The 27,849-nt window shown below is 43.4% G+C and overlaps 1 protein-coding gene across 1 annotated transcript in view; it reads right to left on the bottom strand.

The window, feature by feature from the left end:
• RAB3B (RAB3B, member RAS oncogene family) overlaps nt 1–27,849 on the bottom strand; it is a 72,213-nt gene that overhangs the window by 19,576 nt on the left and 24,788 nt on the right. The gene's annotated exons all lie outside the window — the stretch shown is intronic.

Here is a 27,849-nt window from a genome sequence, read left to right as displayed (position 1 = left end):
AAAAAAAAAAAAAAAAAAAAAAAAAAAAGACAAAGCCTTATTCTATTGCCCAGGCTGAGTGCCCTGGCACAATCATAGCTCACTGCAATTTTGAATTTCTAGGCTCAAGCAATCCTCCCACCTCAGTCTCTGAATAGCTAGGACTAAGGTTTTGTGCCACTGTGCCCAGCCCCTTATTTTTAATAATTCCCATTATTGATAAGCATGTAGTGAAATATACAACTTCACATCTTGCTTGTGGGAGTGGAACTTGGTTTAGCCTTTCTGGGAATCAACCGGGAAGTCTTAAGAGTATTAAAAATGTTCATACTATTTGACCCATAAATATTCCTTCTGGGAATTTTTCCTACAAAATTAGAAAAATTTTCCCTATAAAAATAGAAAATCAGACAAATATGTATGCACAAAAACACATTTGTTACAACTTTATCTAGACAGTGAAAACATATCATCAACTTATATATTCAACAACAGGATAATGGTTAAAATGTAAGAATTTTTATGTAAGTTCATGTATGTAAGAAAATTTAACGATATGAGACAATACTTGTATGTGTGATCTATTAGTTTTGTAACTATATGTGCACAGAAAAAATAGAAGAAACACATCAAAAGGTTAATAGAGATTATCTTTGAATAAGAGACAAGAATTACTGAGATTTTAATTTTCTTCATGTAATTTTTTTTTTTTTTTTTTTGAGACAAGGTCTCACTCTGTGACCCAGGCTGGAATGCAGTGGAGCAATCTTGGCTCACTGCAACCTCCAACCCCTGGGCTCAAGCGATCCTCCCACCTCAGCCTCCTGAGTAGCACACCACCATACCTGGCTATTTTTTGTATTTTTAGTACAGATGACATTTTATCATGTTGCCCAGGCTGGTCTCAAACACTGGAGCTCAAGCAATCCACCCACCTCAGCCTCCCAAAGTGCTAGGATTACAGGTGTGAACCACTGTGCCCACACTTCTTCATGTATTTTTATTATCTCTACGATGAGCATGTATTACTCTTATATAAGGAGAAATAAACAGTTTTTCAAAAAATGACTTTAAGACAATTCTTAATCACAAGTAGTTCATAGTCTAGTTGGAAAAACAAACACATAAGCAAGCAACAAAGACAAGACCAACAGCAAACTGGGATGCTTCCAAATTTTCCACACAGTCCTCATGTGAGGGACCAGCCAATCTTCTCTGTATCATTACAGTTTTAGAATGTGTGATGCTTAAGCATGTATAAAACATGTCCTCATATATTATCTCATTTAAATTCTATGAGATTCCAGTGAGGTAGGTGTCATTATTATTTACATTTTATAGTTGAGAATGCAAAACATGCAGAAAGGGCAAGTGACTTTCCCAAGGTCAAGGTCACAAAGCTGGTGACAAAAAGCTAGGCCTTAAATCTGGGACTTTTTTTTTTTTTAAAGAGACAGGGTCTCACTCTGTCACTCAGTCTAGAGAGCAGTGGTGCAATCATCACAGCTCACCGCAGCCTTGAACTCCTAGGCTCAAGTGATCCTCCCACTTCAGCTTGCTAATAGCTAGGACTACAGGCGCTTGCCACTGTACCCAGCTTTTTTTGTTTTGAGACAGGGTGTCACTCTGTCATCCAGTCCTGAGTGTATGCTCACAGCTCACTGCAGCCTCAAATTCCCAAGCTCAAGTGATCCTCCCACCTCAGCCTCTCAAGTAGCTAGGACCACAATGCACGTGCCACCCTGCCTGGCTAATTTTTTTTACTTTTGTAGAGACAAGGTCTCACTATGTAGTCCAGGCTGGTCTGGAACACCTGAACTCAAGTGATCCTCCTGCCTCAACCTCCCAAAGTGCTGGGATTACAGGCATGAGCCACTGTGTCCAGCCAAATCCAGGACTTCTGATTCCATGTCTAATGCAGGTACCACCACACCTCCATCAATGAAAGATTGATTTATTCACAAGCATCTACTGAATGCCATCTATAGTTATAATAAAAATAAATAATGAGAAAAATAATTTCAGTATGCCATTATTTTTATATAGGTTGCACCTGTTATACACAAATGTTGGAAAACCCTGGAGAATATATGCTGTTGCTCTCATCTTACAGGTGAGGAAACTAAGATTCATTCAGAACTAATCTGTCTCTCTCATGCACCCATTACAAAATATTGCCTTAGCCATGAACTATACCTAGTGTGATAATAACATGGAACAACCACCACACCTACCCTCAGGAAGCCTCAATAGACTTGTGAAGGTAGCTAAGATATAACAGCAAATTGACAATTAGACATGATAATGCATGTCATCAGCACCAGACATAAAAAAAAAAAAAAATGAGTTGGCCAGGCATGGTGGCTCACACCTGTAATACCAGCACTCTGGGAGGCCGGGGTAGGTAGATCACTTGAGATCAGGAGTTTGAGGCCAGGCTGGCCAACATGGTGAAATCCCATCTCTATTAAAAATGCAAAAGTTAGCGAGCCTTGGTGGTGTGCACCTGTAATCCCAGCTACTTGTGAGGCTGAGGCACAAGAATCACTTGAACCTGGGAGGCAGAGGTTGCAGGGAGCTGAGACGGCATCACTGCACTCCAGCCTGGATGAAACAGCGAGACTGTCTCAAAAGAAAAAAAATGAGTCACACAAGTTCAGGTAAAGTAGAAACATGGTGGTTTGGGGTAGTTATGGAAGATGTCAAAGAGGAGATAATATATCCTTTAGGATAGGCTCGGTTCTTCAGGAACAAGCAATCCCAAATCTCAGTAGCTTAAACAACAAGGTTTTATTTTTTATTATTATCACATATCCATTAAAGATTGGCTGGGCGCTCTGCTTTTAGTCATCTTTATTCCAGGATAAAGACTGACAGAGCAACTACCAGAGGGGAAGAAAGTCTATGAGTCATGTATTGGCTCTAAAAACTTCCACTTTTCCTATTTCACTGGCCAAAGCAAGTCATAAACCCACACCTAACTTTCAAGGGGTAAGAAAGTGCCATACTATCATATGCTCAGGAGGAAAACTGGGACTATATGGTAGAAGGCATAACGATTCCCATGGGTGGAATCTGTACCAAGCCCAGGAGCATCACATGAAAATGTGCTTATTTGGCAATATAAGGAGAACAACTTTTCTAAAGAAGAGTTTTCCAAGCAGAAAAGTAAAGGAGTGGTATTTTGGCAGATGGGAGAGTTTTTGACAGTGAGTACTCCTGAAGAACTTAAGGAATGGTGGGAGATGGGACATAGGTAGGTGATGAAGCTAGAAAGAGCTCTGAATACTATGCTATGGGGTATGGACTTTATCTTTTAAGATCAAAGATTTTGAGCCAAGGGATTAACATAATCAGATCTGAGATTTAGAAAGATCACTCTAACAATGGTGTAGAGGATGGACTGGAAGGAGAAAAGATAGGAGGCAGAAAGGCTGGTTAGAAGATCTTTGCAGTAGTACAGGTCAGACTAAATAAGAATTTGAGCTAGAATGGTCACAACAGGCATAGAGAAAGAACAGATTCATTGAGGTATTTAAGAGGTAAATTACAGGGAATGGTGATAGATTAGATGAAGAGAAGAAAAACAAAGATAGCAGCTGTTTCTGTCAGGTCTTGGCTTCTCCATGTCCTCAGCAATTCAGCTCTGGCCCAGACTGGCATAACCTTACTCCGTAAAACAAAACCTGCATCTAACATACTCACCCTCCTTGGAGAGCATACAAATCACCATCTCCTTTTCATTGAGCAAGGTCTTTGAGCATCTTACTCTCCATCTCCATCTTACTCAGCTTATCAAAGTATTCCTTCTGAACACATACAGCAGTTCTCCCTATGAGTTCTGGAAGATATTTTCTCCAGCTCATGAGTGAGTGGGAGGATAAATGAATAGATGAACGGATAAGTGAGTGAATGAATAAATGAATGAGTGAACATTTAACACTGGAAATCTTAGACATTATTGAGAGAAATCTGCCATATCCACATCAAAGTTCTGTGTGTTTGTAATTAAGAAACATTGAAGCAGTATTTGATCCATTCCTCCCATGCCCTTGCCTCTTCTTCCTGAGCTCCTCAGAGCCAACTCCAAAGAACAGACTTCCCACTGATCTGTAGGTTCAGTCCCTAAATCCTGTCCTGCAGGATTTGGAATTAAGCCACTCTTCCTGGTCTAGAGCCCCAGGCAGGATTTCTGAGTGCCTGCACTGCCATCAGGCCTCAACTCTCCTCAGTCTACCTACACTATGCCCTGTTATTCTGTGAGAATGTCTAGTCTTCCATCTCTGCTTGAAGCCTAGCCCTGTGCCCAAGCTCTCCAACAGAAGAGTCTTGTCACCCAACTGAATCCCAACTAATTAGAAATTCTGGTATATACCCCATAAATGAGTTTGGACATGGAGCCAGTTTTATCTCTGTACTACCAGTATGTAGCACAGGGCTGTACACACAGTAGCAATTCAACCACTGTTTGTTAAACAAAAAGGCCATACAGTCTTGAGGTTAAGACCATGATCTTTGGAGTTAGGCTTCTGGCTGTGAATCCTGATTCTACCACTTACTCACTATGTGACTATAGTACACAGCCTCTAAAATGGCTTCTAAAATGTCTCCTGATATTCATGCTTTTGTGTAATCGTCTCTTTGGGCAACTTACCTATTGGAGCCTTAGTTTCTTCATCTATGAAGTGGGAATAATAACAATACTTCATTTTATTGCACTTCAACTTATTACACTTTGCAGATATTGCATTTTTTACAAATTGAATGTTTGTGGTGACCCTATCTCAAGCAGGTCTATCAGAGCTATTTTTCCAACAGTATGTTCTCACTTCATGTCTGTGTCATATTTTGGTATTTCTAACAATATTTCAAGTCTTTTCATTATTATTATATCTGTCATGTTTATCTGTGATCAGTGATCTTTGATTTTACTATTGTAATTGCTTTGGGGTACCATGAACCACACCCATATTAAGGCAGTGAACTTAATGTTGTGTGTGTTCTGAATGCTCCACCAGCCAGCCATTACTTCATCTCTCTCCCTCTCTTCAGGACTCCCTATGCCTTGAGACACAACAGTATTAAAATTAGGCCAATTAATAACCCTACAATGGGCCGGGCGTGGTGGCTCACGCCTGTGATCATAGCATTTTGGGAGGCCGAGGCAGGTGGACCACTTGAGGTCAGGAGGTTGAGACCAGCCTGGCCAACATGGCGAAATCCTGTCTCTAATAAAGATACAAAAATTAGCCAGGCATGGTGGCAGATGCCTGTAATCCCAGTTACTCAGGAGGCTGAGGCAGGAGAATCACTCGAACCCAGGAGGCAGAGGCTGCAGTGAGTCAAGATCACACCACTGCACTCCAGCCTGGGTGACAGAGCAAGACTCCATCTCAAAATAATAATAATAATACCACCACAATGGCCTCTAAGTGTTCAAGTAAAAGGATGAGTTACACAACTCTTGCTTTAAATCAAAAGCTAGAAACAATTAAGCTTAGTGAGGAAGGCATGCCAAGAACTGAGATGGGCTGAAAGCTAGGCCTCTTGTACCAAAAGTTAGCCAAATTGTAAATGCAAATGTAAATTTATTGAAGGAAATTAAAAATGCTACTCTTGCGAACACATAAGTGATAAGAAAGCAAAACAACCTTATTGGCAATATGTAGAAAGTTTTAGTGGTCTCTAGATAGAAGATCAAACCAGTCACAATCTTTCCTTAAGCCAAAGCCTAATTCAGAGCAAGGCCTTAACTCTCTTCAATTCTATGAAGGCTGAGAGAGGTGAGGGAACTGCACCTCTCTCAGGTGAAAAGTCTGAAGCTAGCGGAGGTTGGTTCATGAGGTTTAAGGAAATAAGCTATTTTCATAACCTAAAAGTGCAAGGTGAAGCAGCAGGTGCTGATGTAGAAGCTGCAGCAAGGTTATCCAGAACACCTGCTAAGATCATTGATGAGGGTGGCAACATTAAATAAGTGATTTTCAATGTAGACAAAATAGCATTGGAAGAAAATGCCATCTAGGACTTTCATAGCTAGAGAGAAGTCAATGCCTGGCTTCAAAGCTTAAAGAACAGGCTGCCTCTCATTAGGGGTTAATGCAGCTGGTGACTTTAATTTGAAGTCAATGCTAATTGACCATTCTGAAAATCCAAGGGCCCTTCAAAATTATGCTAAATCTACCCTGCCTGTGCTCTGGAAATTGAACAACTAAGCCTGGATGACAGCACATCTGTTTACAGTATTGTTTACTGAATAATTTAAGCCCATTGTTGAAACCTACTCTCAGGAAAAAATATTCCCTTCATAATATTCCTGCTTATTGACAATGTGCCTGGTCACCCAAGATCTCTGATGGAAATATACAAGGAGATTAATGTCTTCATGCCTGCTAACACAACATCCATTCTGCAGCCCATGAATCAAGGAATAATTTTGACTTTCAAGGCTTATTTGGACCTGGGCAAAGTAAATTGAAAACCTTCTGGAAATAATTCACCATTCTACCATTAAGAATATTTGTGATTCATGGGAGGAGATAAAAATTAATAGCAGTTTGAAATAAATTAATTCCAAACTTTGGAATTATGGATGACTTTGTGGGGTTCAAGACGTCAGCGGATGAAGTAATTGCAGATCTAAGATCTTGTGGAAATAGCAGGAGAACTAGGATTAGAAGTGGGACCTGAAGATGTAACTGAATTGCTGCAATCTCACGATAAAACTTGAATGGATGCAGTCGCTTCTTACAGATGAGCAAAGAAAATAGTTTCTTGAGATGGAGTGTACTCTGGTGAAGATGCTGTGAACATCCTTGAAATGACAACAAAGGATTTAGAATATGACATATACATAGTTGGATAAAACGGTAGCAAGGTTTGAGAGGACTGACTCAAATTTTTAAAGAAGTTCTACTATGGGTAAAATGCTATCAAACAGCATCACCATGCAACAGAGAAATTTTTCATGAAAAGAAGAATCAATCAATGCAGCAAACTTCACTGTTGTCCTATTTTCAGAAATTGTCACAGCCACCCCAGTCTTCAGCAACCACCAGCCTGATCAGTCAGCACCCATGAACATCAAGGCAAGACCCTCCACCAGCAAAAAGATTAACACTCACTGAAGGCTCAGATGACTGTTAGCATCTTTTAGCAATAAAGTATTTTGTTGGTTTGTTTGAAACAGCGTCTCACTCTGTTGCCCAGGCTGGAGTGCAGTGGCGGGATCATAGCTCACTGCAGCCTCAACCTCCTGTGCTCCAGCGATCCTCCCACCTCAGTCTACCAAAGTGTTAGGATTACAGGCATGAGCCACCACATCTGGCCTATTTTTTAATTAACATATGTAAATTGTGTTAGGCATAATGTTACTACATACTTAATAGGCTACTATAGTATAAACATGGCTTTTATATGCACTGGAAAACAAAAAATTCATGTTACTTGCTTTAGTGCAATATTTACTTTATTGTGGTGATCTGGAACTGAACCTGCAACATATCCAAGGTATACCTGTACCTACCTCAGAGTTTTGTGAGGATTAATCATGTTATTATATGCGAAATGCTTAGAACAGTTCCTGGTGTGAAGTAAATACCACATAGTCATCAGTTATTGTTTTTGTACTTCCAAAGCCAGTTCTAGCAGCAGGGCCAGCTTCCCAGGGTCTGCCCTGCTAGAGTGGATGGGTCTCATGCTATATGAGCCATTTCCCATTCCATTCAAACCTGCCCAGGGCTGCCTCCAGCCAGAGAATCAGTATAATGTTTCCCTTAAAGAGTAGCAACATGGCCTGATAGAAAGAGAATGGGTGAACTTAAGAGTTGAGCAGGCCTTGGCCTAACTCCCAGCTCTGCCACTCATCAGCAATGTGATTTTGGACTGGTTGGTTACTTTCTCTCTCTGAGGCTCAGTTTTCTCACATCTGGAATGGAAATAAAAATGCCTACTTGGTAGGGTTTTCATAATAAGATGTTTTTTAAGTGGCTGGCTTATAATAGGTATCCAAATATAGAAGTATTTATTATTTAATTTTTAAATTAATTTTTTAAGTAATTGAGCCTTAGTTTCCTCAACTGTAAGGTGGTGATAATAATATTATACGTTGAAGTGATTGTGTGAGAATGACAGATAATGTAGGGGTAGAGCCTAGCAGAGCACTGGCCGCATGGTAGGTGCTCAATAAAGCCCATAGTAAGTGCTGTTATTACTGTTGATATTGTTGACACTTTTATTTCACTTAAAGAAAAGCAAGGTTGGAAACACAACACTCCAGCTCTCACTATCCTGTGCTCTATGGAAAGCAGCCCAGAGAATCACTCCTGAATCTTTCCCTTTTATTTTTAAAAATCACATTGACGAACATTGATTCTCCTCCCACTGATGAGAGTCAGAAATAGAACCACAGAGGAGATGGGAAGGAGGAGAAGGAAAGAGGAATGACTCACTGGCTACTTGAGGAAGCAGACCATGTCATCAAGAGAAATCAATTCACTTCTACACAACAGACATTCATTGAGCTCTTCATAGACCAGAGGATTATGCCAGAGAACAGACATGAGCACCACTGCTCTGGTCTCCCATAGCCCGGTCAGTGTGGCAGACAGACACATGGGCAAGAGAGAAGGGGACTAATGTTAACTGAACACCCACTATGTTCTGAGCACTTTGGTAAGTGCTTTATATATGAGACCCATTACATTATTTGTGGTAACAAAATAACACTGTTAGTTGGGCATTACTACATGCCAGGCGCATGTTAGGAGGCACCTTTCTTATTTTATATGATTTTCAAAACACCCTTCTGAAATACTACTATCTCTATTTACAGATGAGGTAAAGTTTTAAATAACTTGCCTAAGATCTTGCAGTCAGTTCATTTCAGACTGAGATTCAAACCTGATCTGTCTGATTCCAAAGCCTGTGCTGTTTCCAGGATGCTGTTTACATTATTTCTCTTAATTGCTATATCAGCTTGAAGGAGGATAGTTTGAGTCCCCATTTGATATATGAATTAACTGAGGCTTATGGAGGTTAAGTAAATTGCTAGGGTCACAAACAATAAGGAGGCAGACAGAATCCAAATTCTGGCCAGGCACAGCGGCTTATGCCAGTAATCCCAGCACTTTGGGAGGCCGAGGCAGATGGATCATTTGAGCTCAGGAATTCAAGACCAGCCTGGGCAATATGGTGAAACCTTGTCTCTTCAAAAAATACAAAAATTAGCTGGGCATGGTGGCATGCTCCTGTCCTATAGTCCCAGCTACTTGGGAGGCTAATGTGGGAGGACACTTGAGCCCAGGAGGTGGAAGTTGCAGTGAGCTGAGATTGCACACTGCATATCAGCCTGAGTGACAGAGTGGGACCTTGCCTCAAAAAAAAAAAAAAAAATTCAAATTCTGTCTTTTGACCAAAGCCTGTGCATTTTCAACACAGCCTAAAGTCCAACCTGATTTGTATTATTGATCCTCTTCAGCCCCCAAGATCCTCTCCAGCCTCCCAATACAGGAAGTCCTCTAACCATGTCTAAGGCTTCCAGGGACCAACCATCTCCCCTCCACCACAGCATAAGATTGGAAATCACCTGGAAAGCTTAAATGAAATCACATGTGATCCAACACACACTCTTCATTTCATCGTAAAGTTTTCCTTATGGTCGTCACACATGCCACATTCATTTCTGCTCTATATCTCTGCTCATGCTGCTCTCTGCTACAATACACCCTCTGCCAGCTTCTCTGCTTGTCTTGACCATCAGATTTTTGGATTCTAGAGTTAAAAGGAAACCTTAGAAGTCATTCAATCCATCCTCTCACTCAAAATAGGAATTCCTTCCACAACATGCTTGTATTGAGTGCTTCCAACTTGGACACCCACCACCACACAAAGCAGCCATTCCACTGATGGACAGTTCTGATTATCAGAACATTTCTTCCTTTTGTTGAGCTGAAATCTACATATGGTAATTTCTATCCACTGATTTAATACCGTTCTCTGGAGACACAAAGGATAAATCTAATTCTTTACTCATGTGGCAGCCCTCCAAATATTCAAATCTTTACACTTCCTTAACTCTTAGAGTTTACAATGTTTTCTTCTTATTATCTCAGTTTATTCCCTGAGAAACCCTGTGAGAGAAGGACCAATATCTCTATTCTATAAAAATGGCAACTTAGGCTTGAAGAGGTGAATGACAGGAAATCATGAAAGGGGGCTTAAATAAAACCAGGTCTTCTGTCTCCCAACAGACCATCCTCTTTCACAAGGCTACTTCACTGATTTAAATCTCTTGTCACAGGGGCCTTGACTATTAGCAGAACAGTCAGAGAATAGTGAAAGGAAGTTGAAACCAGCTGAAGGAAGATGTTTAGCCCTGGGGAGGGAGTGGGGGTGATAGTACTGCTACCTTCAACTATTTAAAGAGCCTAAAGGCACTTCTCTTTTCCATTCTTTCAAATCTTCACTTGGTGCTGATTCTGTGCCAAGCATTGGTTAGGTCCTGAAGATAAACAGATGAATACAAGCCGGTACTTGCTTAAAGTCTACAGTGTCTGTTACCATAGGAGGTAAACATGTATTGGGTGGGGGTTCTGAAGCAGGAGAGGCCCATTCCCCAAGAGCCTTCCTAGTGCCCTTCCCTGAGGTAATGCTCTCTCTTCAGAGCTCAGCTTAGCAGAGAAGCTGACCATCCTGGAAAAGTCACATGCTCCAATTATATGCTTTCCTGGCACCATGAGCTTCTCCTTTGTACCACTCACTCCCACTGTAATTTTGTCTTTATTTGTGTAATTATTTGATTAAGGTCTGTCTCCCTTGCCAAACTACCAGTGCCACAAGAACAGGATGTCTGGTTTTGCTTACTATTGCATCTCCAGTGCATGCCACAGCACCTGGAACATAGGGCCAGAGTGTTCCAATAAATATTTGTTGAAAGGATAAAGGTATAGGGGTGTCTATAACAATTTGGATAGAGCACATAGAATGTTCAGTGGTCCTTTTGAAAAATCCAAACCTACCAATCTCCATCTGCTGGCCTCCCAAAGCCTATAAGGTGGAGTCCAGGGTTCTCAGTAGATACAGACCCTTCAGGATCTAGCTCAGGCTTCCCTGCTAGTTCCTTTCCTGTCATTCCTTGACTGAAACAACGAGCTCTGGTTTTTGCCTTAACTACTTGTGGTTTCCCAAACATGCAGCTCCTTCACACCCCTGGGCCTTTGCATATGCTGATCTTTGCCTGGAATGCCCTTGCCTTATATAATTCACAAATGTATCCAAAGGTCACATCCTCTAAAGTTTTCCCTAACCTTCTTTCCCCACAAATTCCTCCCCTGCCCTTTAAATGTTTGCCATTACACCAGCACAGGATTTTTCTCAGCCCCTTTGCCAGGCTCACAGAAGGAGACACCCCATCGACTCAGGCCCTCTGGGCTGCACCTGAGGGCAAGCCTCCAGCATAAATCCCGTGGCCATTCAGTCCCTGGCAGGAGGGGATGTGTGAGTGAGCAAGTGCAGGGTCCAGCCAGTCGTTCCAAGTGCTGACATGAGAGCAGGCTCTGTGAGGGGCTTGTGGCTCGACCAGGCATGTCACCCCAAGGGGAAGGTGGCAGTGCCCAGGCAGGGGTGCCTGCAACCCCAAAGCCCCAGAGAGGTGTTACAGTGTGCTAATTAGCTCTTTCAGCCCCACCATCAGCAGCCCGACAGACAGTGGCATGCTAACGGCTCAGTCAGCAACTTGCCCCACTCTAGCCCACAGCTCCAGGACTGGCTTGGCCCCACCACTGCTTCTGTCACACAGGGTGGCTGCCTTCCACCGATGGAGGGCAGAGGGCCACAGTGCCACAGCCTTTTGGGTACCCACATTCGGTGGGTGCCAAGCTCTTGTCCCACATCCAAGAAGAATGAGGTCACATTGACAACTGTAGGGTGATGAGGGTGGAGAATTTTATTGAGCAACGAAACAGCTTTCAGTAGAGAGGGATCAGGAAGGTGGGGTCTTTCACCCAAAGTCAAGTCATCTCCCCCAGTGTGGCTGAGTCTGGGGTTTTTTTTTAGGCACAGGACAGGGGAGGGGTGGGCTGTGGGTAGTACTGGAAAAGGCAACATTCAATTGGTTAAAATGCATTATTCAGAAAGAATCAACCAGGAAAGGGTGGGCAAACAGAAACAGAAGTTCTCACTCTGGGTCAAGGGTTTCATCCAAAACCAGCAGCAGTCCAGGCTGTTTTGGGCTTAAAGGTGAGGTTTCACTGGGGACCTGTCCCTATCTGCCTAGGCATTTGTCTGCCTCCTGCTGCTATCAATATCACTGCACACATCACATTTGTTATAGTTACTGGTTTGTTTTTCTGTCTCCTCTTTCAGGCTATGAGCACTCTAAGATCAAGTCATATTTAGCTAGATCTCAGGCCCTCAACTATAGCGCCTGCCACATAGTAGGAACTTACAAGGATGCTAGCAAATGAAACTCAAGCGCTGACTGTGCTGAGAAGGGAAAACTCATTTAGAACTTCAGGATTGACTGGAATAGGGTCTGTGAGCTCATACATACCACCTCCTTTTTCTGGGCACTTTCCATGTCGTAGACAAAGCGAAGGAGGCCCAGAGCAGTGACAACTTGAGAGGTCACACAAAGATTAAGAGGTTATCTCTGGGGTCTTCACCCCCGAATCGTGCCCTGTTGCCTGCCCATTCCTCCAGCCATACTCCTCTCTCTCCCCGTCTTCAATCCAGGCAAGATAAAGGGGTGGGGATGATGAGCACCAGGGAGGCAGGTAATGACCACTTTCAAGCTAGCTTTCCCCCATGCCCTACCCTCCAACCCACAGCTGCTCAGCTCCAAGCACTTTGTTTTTCTGTAGCATCTGGATGCTGAGACATTATGTCCCATGGGAATGGAAGGAAACTAGAAGGGGAGAGCTCTTTAGGAAGAAAAGAGCAGTTCAACGGAGCTTGGGAGACACAGAGGACTGAAAGTGGTAAAAATGGTCCTTTGGAGCTAGCTTAATATTATACCTATCTGTTCTCAGCCATCTAGACCACATTATAAAGCACCCTACAGTTTACAAGTACTTTTATCACATCATCTCATGGGAGCCTGACAATGATTCTGTGATGCAGACTTCCTTTTTTTTTTTTAACAATTTCAACTTTTGTTTTAGGTTCAGGAGGTACATGTATAGGTTTGTTACATGGGTATACTGCATGATGCTGTGGTTTGGGGTATGACTGATCCCATTACCCAGGTAATGAGCATAGTACCCAATGGGCAGTTTTGCAGCCCTTGTCCCCAATGCAGACATTTTAGAACCAGAAGAAATCAATCTTAGAGTTCATCCAGTCTGACTCCTTTCTTTTACAGATAGAAAAACTGAGACCTAGACACTCACTGACTTTCCCAAGGCCACATAGCTACTTATTTTAGGCTCAACTAGGACTCAAAGTCAAATATTCTGACTCCACATCCAGTGCACTTTCTAGCCCACCATGTATCACTGTCACTACTGATTTACAGGTAATAAAACTGGAGTCAGCGAGGTGCAGTCATTCATACCTGTAATCCCAGCTGAGGTGGGGGAATTGCTTGAGCCCTGGAGTTGGAGACCAGCCTGGGTGACAAAGTGAGACTTGTGTTTCTACAAAAAATCAAAAAATTAGCTGGGTGTGGTGGCCTATGCCTATGGTCCCTCAGCTACTTGGGAGCCTGAGATGGAAGAATCACTTGAGCCTAGGAGATGGACGCTGCAGTGAGCCATGGACGTGCCACTGCACTCCAGCCTGGGTGACAGAGCAAGACCGTGTCTCAAAAAAATAAGTAAATTGGAGTCCAAGAACACATAGGTAGCAACTGGTTAGGTCCTCGAGGGCAGGGGGTAGAAAAGAAGTCACTGGAATCCAGGACTAGGGATTCTAATGTGCCTTCCTGCCCTCTGTAATCCTATCTAACCTTTGAGGTCCAGGTCAAGTGCACCTTTTTTGGGAAGTCCTTCAGGACTGTGTCTAAATTCATCACCATTGCTTCTGGTCTTCCACAGAATGTACTTGAACCTTTATTTTAGTGACAGCAGAGCACAGACCCTTAAAGATAGAAAGCCCTTATGGGAGTAATTAATTCCACATATATTCACTGATCCTAGCCCGTGCCATATGTGATCCCTACCCTCAGAACACTCACAGTCTAGTAGGGAAGTCAGACACATGTGATGAATCCTACAAGAGGTGTACACATCCATTTTACAGATGGAAAACAGGACCCCAGAAAGATGAATGCCCTGTATTCTTATTTTTGGCATTGGTCTCTCACACAAAACCCTCAAATACTCTAAACTCAAAAACTCTCATGGATACGGCTATTGATTTCCATGATTTCCACCAAGATATAGGCACTACTTTTTATTTCAAGTGGATTAGCTGAAGGTCATAGGGCTTCCTTGCATTGTTCCTCAATGTATGTGGCATATCTTAGGTATTCGATAAATATTTTTTAATGAATGGATCATAGCACCTATATCAGGAATTTGCTTCTTCTCTCACCTATATCTCTCATTTAGACTATGGAGGAGGGGCTGTGTCTTGTTGTTTCTGTATCCTCAGTGTCTACAGCAATACTTGGCACCTGGAAGGTACTCCAAAAATACTGAATGACACTTTGGGAGGCCGAGGCAGGCGGATCACGAGGTCAGGAGATTGAGACCATCCTGGTGAACACGGTGAAACCCCGTCTCTACTAAAAATACAAAAAAAAATTAGCCAGGCGTGGTGGCGGGTGCCTGTAGTCCCAGCTTTTAGGGAGGCTGAGGCAGGAGAATGGCGTGAACCCAGGAGGCGGCGGAGCTTGCAGTGAGCGGAGATCGCACCACTGCACTCCAGCCTGGGCGACAGAGCGAGACACCGTCTCAAAAAAAAAAAAAAAAAATACTGAATGAACAAAGGAATGAATAAACGAATAAAGGAATGAACAAATGAAGAAAAAAGATAAAAATGAAGAAAAATGAAAATAAGAGATGGATGGATAACATAATCTCTGTGTTGCCCTAAATTAAAAACATGACATCACCCCCAAACACACTGCTTTTCTGGAAACTCCCTCTTTCCTCAGCTTCTGTGAAGTCTCTCTTCCCCTGTTCTCTCCCTTCAGCTCTGCCGGCTCCTGCTGTGTCTCCTACACTGGCTCCTTATCCTTCCCTGGGCCCTCACTTTCAAGTTTCAGATGGAAATTTCCAACTGTCAGCTGGGCACCTCCACTTAGTCTGAAACTGTCCAACATGTATATGGTTGACCATTAATCATGACCTATTTCATTTGTGTCTGCTCCAGCTATTAAGCCCTTATGAGTACCCCTCGCATATCTGGGCATATAGCAGTATTCTAAAGATGCCTGCAGAATGAACCATCATTCATAATACCCCAGTGCTTTGGCATGGACAAATTTAGCATCAGAGTTGCCAATCCATTTCCTCACCACTCTTTTTGCCTCCAAATTGACATCAGCACCATTCACAGCATTCTGAGAAGTCTCTCTGGGGAATTTACTTCATATGCCACCCGCTGTACCCTTTATGTGACTCACCCAACTCCCCTTCAAGACAGGAAAATGTGGGGAGAGAAGTGAGGTGGGAGAGAGCCAGGAGGAAAAAAAGAAGCATGAAACAAGATTACACTTAATACATCCCCAGGTCACAGCAAGCAAAAGGAAATGAGGAGAGTCAGGCCTCGTGCTGAGAAATTGCAGGTGATAAAAGTAGGACTCTTGTCAAAAGACAATTTACAAAAACTAATGGTAGACCAGGCACAGTGGCTCGCTCCTGTAATCCCAGCACTTTGGGAGGCCGAGGCAGGTGGATCATCTGAGTTCAGGAGTTCAAGACCAGCCTGACCAACATACTAACCCATCTCTACTAAAAATACAAAAATTAGCTGAGTGCAGTGGTGCACACCTGTAGTCCCAGCTTCTTGGGAGTCTGAGGCAGGAGAATCACTTGAACCTGGGAGGCAGAGGTTGCAGTGAGCCAAGATTGTGCCACTGCACTCCAGCCTGACAGAGCAAGGCTCCATCTTAAAAAAAAACAAAATAAAACAAACAAAAACAAACAAACAAAAAAACTAATGGTTAATAAATGTATAGATGATTTGTTTAATAAATAATCAAAGAAATGCAACTGAAATTATGAGATACTTTTTTTAACCTATTGAGTTAGCTAAACTAAAATTAAGACAACATCCAATGTTCACAAAGGTGAAGTAAAATAGAAATTTCACTACAAAGAATCTGTCTAAAGGAAACCATCTGAAACCCAGGAAAAGTTTTACACATGGGGATAATCACTGCAACATTATTGATAACAGCTCCAAATTGGAAAGTAGTTCAATGTCAAACAATGGGGGGAAACTAAGCTTTGAGAGGCCAGAGACTGGGCCTCACTCTTTTACCACTGTTGAGAGTGCCTGACACATGGTAAGTGCAACAAATATTGCTGGATGAATGAATGAATGGATATGGTTCGTCTTTTGTATAAAGTACAATGAAGTCATTAAAAACATATAAAGATTTTCTAACAATGTTAGCTATGCTTATGTTATAATGTCAAGTTTAATAAAATTCAATATATAATCTGACCTCAACTATGTTAAAAATTCATAGAAAAGAAACTGGAAAGGAGCCAACCCAAATGTCAGTAACATTTTCTTCTTTATGCTTGGCTGTGATTTCAAAATATGTTTTAAATAAGCATATATTAACTTGTATAATTAATAAAAATACTAATCCTTAGTAAGCACTGGCAGTTGCTATCCTTACTGTTATTACTAGTCCAGGGAGAAGGAAGTATAGGAAAAGCATGTGAACCAACCATGAGCTGATCACTGTTGTAGCTGGAGGATGGAGTTCATGTACTACTTATTCTCCCTACTTGAGTGTGTGTTTGAAATTTTCCATAATAAAATAGCTTAAAAATAGAGAAGCCTGAAACAGCACAGCATCTGGGGAGAAAGCAAGCAGTTCTATGTTCACTGGTTTGTAAAATACCGTATTTCATAGATTCTCAGATGTCTACTTTTTCACATTTTAGCATCTTTTAAAAAGGATGTATCTTATAATTGATAGCATCTTAGATTCTTGGAAACATAATACTTAAAATAGTAGACAGGAGAGGAAGTAGGAAGTGAGGCTGTAGCTAGATCATGGAGGTCTTGAATGCCAAGTTAAGGTGCTTGGATGTCGTCCTGACGAGAACAGAAAGCCACTGAGGCCTTTAGTGTGCCCAACATAGGGCCTATCACCCGGAAGACATTCAGTTAGTATGTGCTAAATAGTAAGGCCATTGAGGATCAGGTCACTGCTGCTTCTGCCAAAGGCCAGGGGACATTGACCTTTGTGGGCGAAGTTTGAGGCCTTGCCGTCCTTCTCCGTCTTGTCATCTCATGAGTTTCAGTTCTCTCCAGTTTTGCAGGGCAGAATCATTGGGTTGTATATTAAGGTGATTTTTCTCCCTCTAATCCCCCAATTACTTCTATTTTCCTGAAAGCAATAAATATTTCCCCAGAAGCTGAGCCAACACCATAGCTGATGTGAATGTCCACAGCCCTGGGTTCCACAGCACCCTCTGACATGACATTCCAAAGCCAAAACTCAGCTTGGCACCTGGCCCAAGGACTTATTCTTTTTTTTCTTTTCTTTTCTTTTTTTTTTTTTTTTTTTTGAGACAGAGTCTCTCTCTGTCGCCCAGGCTGGAATGCAGTGGCACAATCTTGGCTCACTGCAACCTCTACCTCCCAGGTTCAAGCGATTCTCCTGCCTGAGCCTCCTGAGTAGCTGGGACTACAGGCGTGTGTCACCACACCCAGCTAATGTTTGTGTTTTCAGTAGAGACAGGGTTTTACCATGTTGGCCAGGCTGGTCTCAAACTCCGGACCTCAAGTGATCCGCCAGCCCCAGCCTCCCACAGTGCTAGAATTACAGGCGTGAGCCACCGTGCCTGACCCCAGGGACTTACTTCTGAACTTATTTCCAAATGGTGACACAAGGAGTTAACATATACAGGGCAGGCAAGAGGAGTTCAGAGACTTAACTAGAAAGAGAAATCAGGAGTCCAGGATCCCCATTCTGCCCTGGTCTGTGTTTTCCCTCTGGTCTCATACCTGCTTTCTTTCAGGAGTTGGCCCGAGTCACCATAGCAGACAAGTCCCCTGAGGATCATTTGCATACAGGTGGCAGAGTGTTCTAAAAATAGGATCAATACTCATCTCCACAAAACAAATGCCTTGAAATTTATTTACAAGGGACAGGGGACAAGCAACTGAGGAGCAAGGAGGAGCCTGTCAGAGGCAGCCTGACAGTGAATGGCAAGGGAGCCATACAGCTGAGGCTGGGAGGCCGGAGGCCTGGGTACGGTTTAATCCTACCACTAACTCGCTCTGTGGGCTTAAGAATACTGTGCACCCAGCCGGGCGCGGTGGTTCAAGCCTGTAATCCCAGCACTTTGGGAGGCTGAGGCGGGCGGATCACAAGGTCAGGAGATCGAGATCATCCTGGCTAACACGGTGAAACCCTGTCTCTACTAAAAATACAAAAAACTAGCCGGGCGAGGTGGCGGGCGCCTGTAGTCCCAGCTACTCCGGAGGCTGAGGCAGGAGAATGGCGCGAACCCGGGAGGCAGAGCTTGCAGTGAGCTGAGATCCGGCCACTGCACTCCAGCCTGGCGACAGAGCAAGACTCCGTCTCAAAAAAAAAAAAAAAAAAGAATACTGTGCACCCTAGGCCTTGGATTCTCCTCTTTAAATAGGGATATTAGACTAGATTACTTTTTTAGGGCCCCTTCTAGCTCTAAGGAGTCAGGATAAATAGTAATAATTATTATAATCTAATAATAATAATTGTTAACATGAATTAAGTACTTACTAAGTGTCAAGCACTGTGACAAGCACTTTTCATGCACTACGTCATCAATCTTCACAACCACAAAGAAACTGAGGCACAGGGAGGTTAAGTACTTGCCCAAATTAGCAAATGTCAGAGCTGGGAATTTAACGCCTATGTTATACTGCCTGCTAGGATGCTAAACTTATCCCTGGTTTTCTAACTAACAATTTCACTGCCTTCAGCTCTTGCCGCCCCTCTCCATTCTTTTCTCCCCAGGTTCTGACCAACCTGGAAAACTCCATAGGTCCCAAACATTGTGTTCCTCTAAGTCTCAGTGCTTTGCTCATGCTGTACCCTCTGCCCGGAACAGCCTTTTCCCCTTCCCTGCCAAAGCAGTCGCTAATTACCTTTCCAATCCAGCTCAAATGCTTCCTCCTGTATGACTCGCATTTCCTCCAATACCCACAGGCAGAAATAATGACTGGCTGCCATTTGTTTAGACAGGCTGTGCCAGGCACTGTGCTAATTCTTACAACAACTTTCTGAGCGAGGTCCCATTTTCATACTTATTTTACAGATGAAGTAATGAGATTCAGAGATTAAACACCTTGCCTGAAGCCATACAGCTGGTAAAAGATCTGAGCCAGATAGTCAAACTTCACAGCCTTCCTAACTTCTCTTCTACCCTCTCTCCCGTGAAACTGTGTATATGAATTGCCAAGGTGCTTATCTTTCCACTAGACTATAAAATCTTCTAGTGCTTTTTATGTAAACTCTATATAAACTCTTTTAGTGGTTTTGTTTGTTTTTGAGTGATCAAATGAACTGCTGGGAGATAATCTGTAGCAGCATAACTGGAGGAAAAATTAGGCTAGAGTCAGGACCAAACTAGGAGAAAGAAAAAAAGGTGAAGGCCCTCACTCTGTCGATCTTTCTCTGCCACTTTAAATCCCTATTGGTACAAGACAAAAATATATTTTAAAAATATTCCCTGCACCTTGGCACCCACTTCTGTCCCCATCACATCTTCCAAGAAGCCTCTTAAAATTACCCTCATTCTCATCCTCCCCTTAATTTTTGTGTCTTCAGCACTTATGTGTCATTTAATTAAACACTGTAAGCACTTAATGAACAGGTAGTGTGAAGGGCAGCAGAAAGAGTATGGATTTTGGAGTCAAGCAAATTCTAGCTTTGTCACTTCTTGGCATGTGACCTTGGACCCGTTGCTGTGTTTGACTTTCTGAGCTGCAGATATGTTAACTGCAAAATCGGTTGGATAATAATATCCTTTTCTTGGTATTGTTGGGAGGATAAAGTAAGATAAGTGTTGTGACAGTGCCTTGGTGAACTGTAAAGCTCTGTATAAACAGTCGTCTTCATTTAGTCTCCTGCTTGCCTTCAATAATCTGCTGTTCTTCCCCCTGGTGTCAACACCCAGAATGGGCCTCAGATTCCTGGTGAGCTAGAGCTGTAGCAAAGTGAGAGAAGGGAGGAGCCCAAGAAAGCAGGGCTGGGAACCGCCTGAGCAAACGTCCGCTGGAAGGAAATTAAAGGGCTAATTAAGCCTCCGTTGGTGGTAAATTTCCAAGCCAGCCTTTGGGCTCAATCAGTTGACACAGCAACACACAGGTCAGGGAAGGCTGGTATCCTGAGAGGACATTTTCTCTCCTCACAAAATGGCACCTCGTGGCAGCCTGAACACAGGGTCCAACCTCAGAGTTGCCACCGATTTTCTCTATCTTCCCTTTCTCTTCTCTCTTACCTTCCTTATCTCTTCCTCCGCATGTTCTAGCTGAGGCAGAGGAGGCTGGGATGTCCTGGGATGGCTCTAGTACAGCACTTGATTGTTGACTAAGGTTAGGTCTCACTTTTTATATGTAGAAGTCCAGTGGGAAGAGCCCAGGCAAGGGAATGAGTCCCAAAAGCCTGCATTCAGGGCCCACTTAGCCCATTTATCAACTATAATAAAGTACAACACTTTACCCTCTGGGCCTCAGTTTCCTCAAGTGTATAATGAGGATGACAAGACTTCCTCTTGTGATCAAATGAGATCTCATATGTATCAGATGATTGGACTGGACTGGTGTCCACAGTGGTGCTGAGAGGAAAGCTGGTAAGAAAGTGGTATACTGCACTCCAGCCTGGGTGACAAAGCAAGACCCTATTCCAAAAAAAGGAAGAGAAACAAAAAGGAAATGGGGGGAGAGAGGGAATCTCTAGAGAAAAGGAAACAACCTGGGTGAGGCAAGGAGCAAAAACGTGCATCCTGGCCAGGCGCGGTGACTCAAGCCTGTAATCCCAGCACTTTGGGAGGCCGAGACGTGCGGATCATGAGGTCAGGAGATCGAGACCATCCTGGCTAACATGGTGAAACCCTGTCACTACTAAAATACAAAAAAAAAAAAAAAAAATTAGATGGGCGTGGTGGCGGGCACCTGTAGTCCCAGCTACTCAGGAGGCTGAGGCAGGAGAATGGCGTGAACCCGGGAGGCGGAGCTTGCAGTGAGCCGAGATCACACCACTGCACTCCAGCCTGGGCCACAGAGCAAGACTCCATCTCAAAAAAAAAAAAAAAAAAAATGCATCCTGACTCCCAGCCCAGAAGAGCCTAAGGAGACACGACAATTCAAGTCAGTTGTGTTCTAGATGGGATCCTGGAACAGAAAAGGAGTATTAGATAAAATCTAAGGAAAGTGGAATAAACTAGGGATGTTAGCTAATAATAGCATATCGATATTGGTTAATTATAACAAATGTACCATACTAATGCACGATGGTAATAACAGGGAAAACCACGTGCGGGGTAAACGGGAACTCTCTGTACTATCTTTGCAATTCTGTAAATCTGAAACTGTTCTAAAAAATAAAGGTTTCGCATTTTTAAAACTGCATCCTGTGTTCGGGTTGGGGGTTTAGAGTACATGTGAGTGGTGCATGGACTGCCTGAAGGGTGAAGATGGGGCTGGGGAGGCAGAAATGGCCAAGAATGTGTTGAGGGGGATGCAAGAGAGCCCCCGCTAGGTTTTAGGCACTGGAGTGACAGCAATTATGAAGGGCAAGCCTGAGGGCCGGGAGCGCCACCCGGGCAGCTGCAGTCCAAGGGGGAGAACAGGAATTTAAGGTAGGAAAGGGCAAAGGGGAGAGCCAGGCTCACAGTTGACTCTCAATAAATGTTAATGGAACAGAACTGACCAGGGGATGCGTGCAAGAGAAATTTGGGAAATAGAATGGATATTTCTCATGAACAATCAGATGAGTAGGACAAGAGCAGAGAGGAGTAAAGGATGACCCTCAGTTTTGAGCTAGAGGCAGTGGTGGGGCACTCAAGAGAGGGGGCACCATATCCCCTGGGACCTGCACTCCCAGCCATCTGTGCCTGAGCGCAGAGCCCCTGCGTCATTAGCACAGAGTTCACAGACTTCACAGAGGAAGGAGAAGCACAGGAGCACAGACAGGATAAGAGTTTTCAGCTGTCGCCTGGCAACCCAAGGTGTGGGGCAATGGTGTTGGGCAATGGGGTGGGGGAAGGAGGATTCCGCAGAAGAAAGGGATTATAAATCCTCAGTTGAATGGCCTCCCCTGTCCTTAGCAACACATCAGGCAGGTTCCAAGCAAGCCAGGAGAATCTCCAGCCTTAGATGGCAACTGGACGACTTCAGGCACAGAGCACTGCTGCTCTCTTCATCCATTCAAAATGGGAGTAAAAGGGCCACAACTCACAACTAATTTCTCTGTTGATGACTCTGCCTTGTAAGTCCTATGGCTCGCAATCTTAAAGTAGTGGTAACCCTAAGATGAGTCACAGCAGTACAGCATAATAGAAACCTCATGAACTAATCCTGGCTCTCCCCTTCACTGTATGACTTTGGGTAAGTTTATTTAGCACCTAATATGTTACAGGCTCCATGCTAGGTCCTTTCCCTATATTATCTCATTCAATCTTTACTACAGCACTAAGACGTAGGCATTACTATTCTTCTATTTTACAGCTGAGGAAACAGTTTCAGAGACATTACTTATCACACACTGCTGGTATCATGTGTTCTTTCCACTTATACCACAGCTGAAGTAACTAAGCCCCCAACCACTCCTCTCACCCTGTGCCAGAACACGCAGCAGCTTCTTCAGAGACCACTACATTCAGTGCCAAGTCACTTAATTACATACCTATACATCGGTGTTGCTCAACCTTGGATGCCCATTAGACTGCCCTGTAAAGTTGTAGTAGGACAGAGAGAGAGGAGGGCTGGTAGAAAAGGAGGGGAGCTGGAAGCTAAAAGGTGATAGTTTGCAACAGATAACACTTCCCTTTCCGAGAGTGTTTGCTTGGAGGTTCTGATTTTTAGCTGTGACGTTGACTCTCAACCACCTGTGAGGTCCCTGGGGTACCACAGGGCAGTGGAAAGAGTGGGGAAGGCAGTTTGGTGTGAAAAGAACACTCCAGTGGCAAACATCCCTAATTTTGAGTCCCAAATGTGCTATTTTCCAGGCTTTTTAAGATCTGGTCAAGTCCCTTAACTTCTCTGAGTCTCAGTTTCCTCATCTGTTCCGGGCACCATCGCTGTGATAATTACAAGGAAAAAACTGCAAGTAAAGCACCTGTAAAGTATGTAATAGGTGCCCCCAAAATTATAATTCTTAACATTTTCACCGTTTACAGAGTGCTTTACCTATGTGAAGATATAACAAGGGGAGGAGGGGGACAGGGCATGGAGCATACATGGGTTTTGAAGCTAGACAGACCTTTATTTTTTTTTATTTTTTATTTTTTTTGAGACAGTCTCACTCTGTCACCCAGGCTGGAGTGAAGTGGGGTGATCGTGGCTCACTGCAGCCTCCACTATCTGAACGTGATTCACCTGCCTCAGCCTCCCAAGTAGCTGGGACTACAGGCGTCAGTCACCAAGCCCCACTAATTTTTTTTTTATTTTTAGTAGAGACAGGGTTTCACCATGTTGGCCAGGCCAGTCTTGAACCCCTGACCTCAAATGATCCACCTGCCTTGGCCTCCCAAAGTGCTGGGATTACAGGCATCAACCACCACACCCGGCCTGAAGCCAGATAGACCCTGATTCAAATCTGGACTCTGCAACTTACTATTTGTGTGAACTTGAGACAGCCACCTAACTCCTCTGGACCTCAGTTTACTTCTCTATAAAATGGGGATAATAACAGAACGTGGTTCACAGGGTTAATGTCAGGATGAAATCAGTTCATAAAAGCACTGAGTACAATGCTGGCATGAAAGCCCATGCCACTGTCAGCTCACACCAGCCTTGTGGGAGATAGTATTAACCCATTTAGAGATGAAGGTCTAAATGAAAGCTGCTGTTCATTGCCACAATTATTGATGTGTGAAGTCAAGAGGGATGCCAGGCATTCAGAATAAGAATGGCACTTTTGCCAGACTCTAGGCCTCTAAATGCAGGGATCAAAAGGAAGCAGGGATCCTCCCACACACACCACGCAACCACTATCTGTCCTGGGACCACCTGTCTGCTTTATAATTTGTTTTGTATTCTCTTTATCCCTCTGTTCACGTCAATTATGGCAAGAAGCCCATGTCTCCAAAGCCATCCCTGATCATTGGACTCCAATTGCCATATAGCTCGGTACATCATCTTTTCTAACACTATCTCCTCCCCTCCCCACTGAAACCTTTCCCTGAGTCTTCTGAAATTCAGTCAGTCATCAGAAAAATCTATTTTTGCTCAGTCTCTCATCTGAACATTTCTTTTACCTCCTTGCTGTCATCAAAACCCGGCTCTCCCTGAGGACATGGCTTCTCTTGAAGCCTCCAAATTGTTGCTCACTTCCTCCCTCATCACCCTTGAATCATGGGGCTGGAGGTGGGATGGATGTTGTTGCTTCTCACCCCTGCTTTCATATCAGTCTCTTTCCCTCCTTCAAAAAAACAAAACAAAACACCTCCAGCTTTCGGTATCATGAGATTATACCACCCACTTATCCCTCTACTGGCCAGTGAAGCTCCTGGCTCACTGTTACTCTCTCCATAATTCTTGGTGATTTCAATATCCACATAGATGAGGCTTCCATCACCTTGGACTCTCATTTCCTTGAATGCTTCTCCTCCAGTGATATTGATCTCTGACCCTACCTCAGTCACTCACTGGCACAGTCATATCCTGGCCCTTATCATTACCAATAGTAATTTCAAGCCTCCCATACTTAGACCACTATGCTCTTTCCAGCTCACTCCTTGTAGATTCCCAGCATCAACGGTCTTCTTTCCCTACCACCTTTTCACTGTCCTTCATCCCTTGTGTCATTACCTTCCTCTCGGTCCAACTTGAATTCTAAGGTCAATCGTGACATCTCTGCACATGCCCCTGACACCCCAGGCCCTCTTGCTTTGTTATACTCAGCAAAATCACACTTTCGTTAAAGTCAACTCTCTGCCTATTCTATGCCTTTATCCTCAGAGCAAAACATGGCTGGAGAAAAATACATAATCATGCTTCAAATTCATGAGCTGATGAATTTAAATTTATGATTGCTAATTTCAAATGAAGTCTTAATGCTAATCAGCAATCAAATTACATTTCCCCAATCTGTTTACTCTCCCACCTTCCTAGATGACATTCTCCTGTCTCTTCGACTCTCCAAACTTCCTCCCTCATCCTCACTCTCCACTGATGACCTTGCTTTATTAGAAAATTGTACTTAAGAGAACTCGAACCAGCACGTGGAACCCCAAGCTGCACCTGTACCCAAACCCTCTGCTTTCTCCCCTGGGAATGTAGGTGCACAGTCTGTGCTCCTAGCAAGGATTCACCCCCTGCATGTGATCCTATCCCCTCTCCCCAGTTCAAGGATATTGTCCCGGCAGTTCTCCTTTGTTTCCAAATCACCGGCTTTGTATTTTTGTTTCTTTGTTGGCTTGGTTTGTTGATCTCTATTCAATTGTTCTACCCGCATACCAACGTGCTGCTACTTCTCCCGTCTCAAAAAACAGAAACCTCTTCTGGTTCACTTCCCCATTCACCTTCGGCTACCACCCCAATTGTCTCCTTTTCTTTAGAGCAAAAATCCTTGAAAGTGCTATGTCATACTTGAGGTCTCCAATTTCTCTTCTGCCATTTTTAGCAGGCTTTCACCCCTCCACCAAAACAACTTGTATCAAGGTTATCAATGTACTCCATGTTGCTAAATACAGCAGTCAATCCTCAGTTCCCATATTCATAACCTGGCAGCCATATTTGACACAGTTGATCTCTCCCTCCTCTGAAAAGCTATCTTTACTTGGCTGCCAGGACACCACACTTTCTCATTTCAGTTGCTCTTTTTCAGTCTCCTTTGCCGATTCTCCCTCATCTTCCCAACACCTTGGTGTTGGAATGTCACCAGGTTCAGTCTGTGAACCTTTTCTTCTTCCTGCCTTCACTCTTTCCCTTGTTGATCTTATTTGGTATCATCATTTAAAATACTACTTGCTAATGTATACATGCAGATTCATTTACCCAACTGCTTATTAACATCTCTACTTGGTTATCTAACGGGCATCTCCAACTTAGCATAACCAAACTGAATCACCAACTATCTCCCTAAACCCTGTTCTTCCTGCAGTCTTCCCCATCTCAGTTAGAGGAATCTCCAAACTTCTAGTCACTCAGCCCAAACCCTCAGCAACATCCTTGACTTCTCTCCCTCTTTCTCTCTCCACATCCAATTCAATATTCAGTATTTTCAACATACATGCAAAATCTGACTACTCTCACTACCACCACTACTACCTCCCTAGTTCAAGCCACCATCATTCCCAGCCTCAATTGTTGCAAATCCTAACTGGTTCTCCCTGCTTCTGCCCTTTGCTCTTCGCAATTTCTTCTTGAAATAGGCATAACTCTGCCTCAGATAAATCCTGTTAAGTGTTAAGATGTAAGTCTCCTGGCCAGGCACAGTAGTTTACGCCTGTAATCCCAGCACTTTTGGAGGCCGAGGCAGGCAGACCACTTAAGGCCAGGAGTTCAAGACCAGCCTGGCCAACATGGTCTCTACTAAAATACAAAAATTAGCATGGTGGCGTACATCAGCACACGGAGGCTGGTAATCCCAGCCACTCAGGTGGCTGAGGCACAAGAATTACTTGAACCTGGGAGTCAGAGGATGCAGTGAGCTGAGATTGCGCCATTGCCCTCCAGCCTGGGTAACAGAGCGAAATTCTGTCTCAAAAAAAACAAAAAAAAAGAAAGAAAGATGTAAGTCACTAAAATGTTAAAATGTTCTGGAATTAGTGATGATAGTTGCACAAGTCTGTAAATATACTAAAAATCACTGAACTATACTCTTTAAAAGGGTGAATTTTGGCCGACCTGGTGGCTCACCCCTGTAATCCAAGCACTTTGGGAGGCTGAGGTGGGTGGATCATGAGGTCAGGAGTTCAAGACCAGCCTGGCCAACATGGCGAAACCCTGTCTCTACTAAAAGTACAAAAATTAGCCAGGCGCAGTGGCGGGCATGTGTAATCCCAGCTACTCGGGAGGCTGAGGCAGGAGAACTGCTTGAACTCGGGAAGCGGAGGTTGCAGTGAGCCGAGATCGTGCCACTGCACTCCAGCCTGGGCAACAGAGCAAGGCTTCATCTCAAAAAAAAAAAAAAAAAAAAGGTGAATTTTATGGTATATAAATTATATGTCTATTGACAAAATATTATTAAATATATCTTGGATTGGATCCTGCAATGGTCATAGAACATTTGTGGGAAAAAAACTAGTGAAATTCAGATAAAGATGGTAGTTTAATCATATTGTACTAATGTCGATTTCTTAGACAAATGTACCATGGTTATATAAAATGTTAACATTAGGGCAACTGAGCGAAGGACACATGGGAACTCTACACTATCACTGCAACTTTTCTATAAACCTAAAATTACCCAAAGATTTAAAAATTTTATTAAAACAATGTAAGTCAGAGCATATCATTCCACTGCTCCATGTCTGCAATGCATTTCAATGCGTGTGTGCTTGTTGTATATCCCCCTTCTCCCCTGCTTCA

Source organism: Piliocolobus tephrosceles, chromosome 1, assembly GCF_002776525.5.
Source record: "Piliocolobus tephrosceles isolate RC106 chromosome 1, ASM277652v3, whole genome shotgun sequence".
Taxonomy (NCBI): Eukaryota; Metazoa; Chordata; class Mammalia; order Primates; family Cercopithecidae; genus Piliocolobus; species Piliocolobus tephrosceles.
Note: the sequence above shows the minus strand (reverse complement) of the source record. Positions and strands in the feature narration are given on the sequence as shown.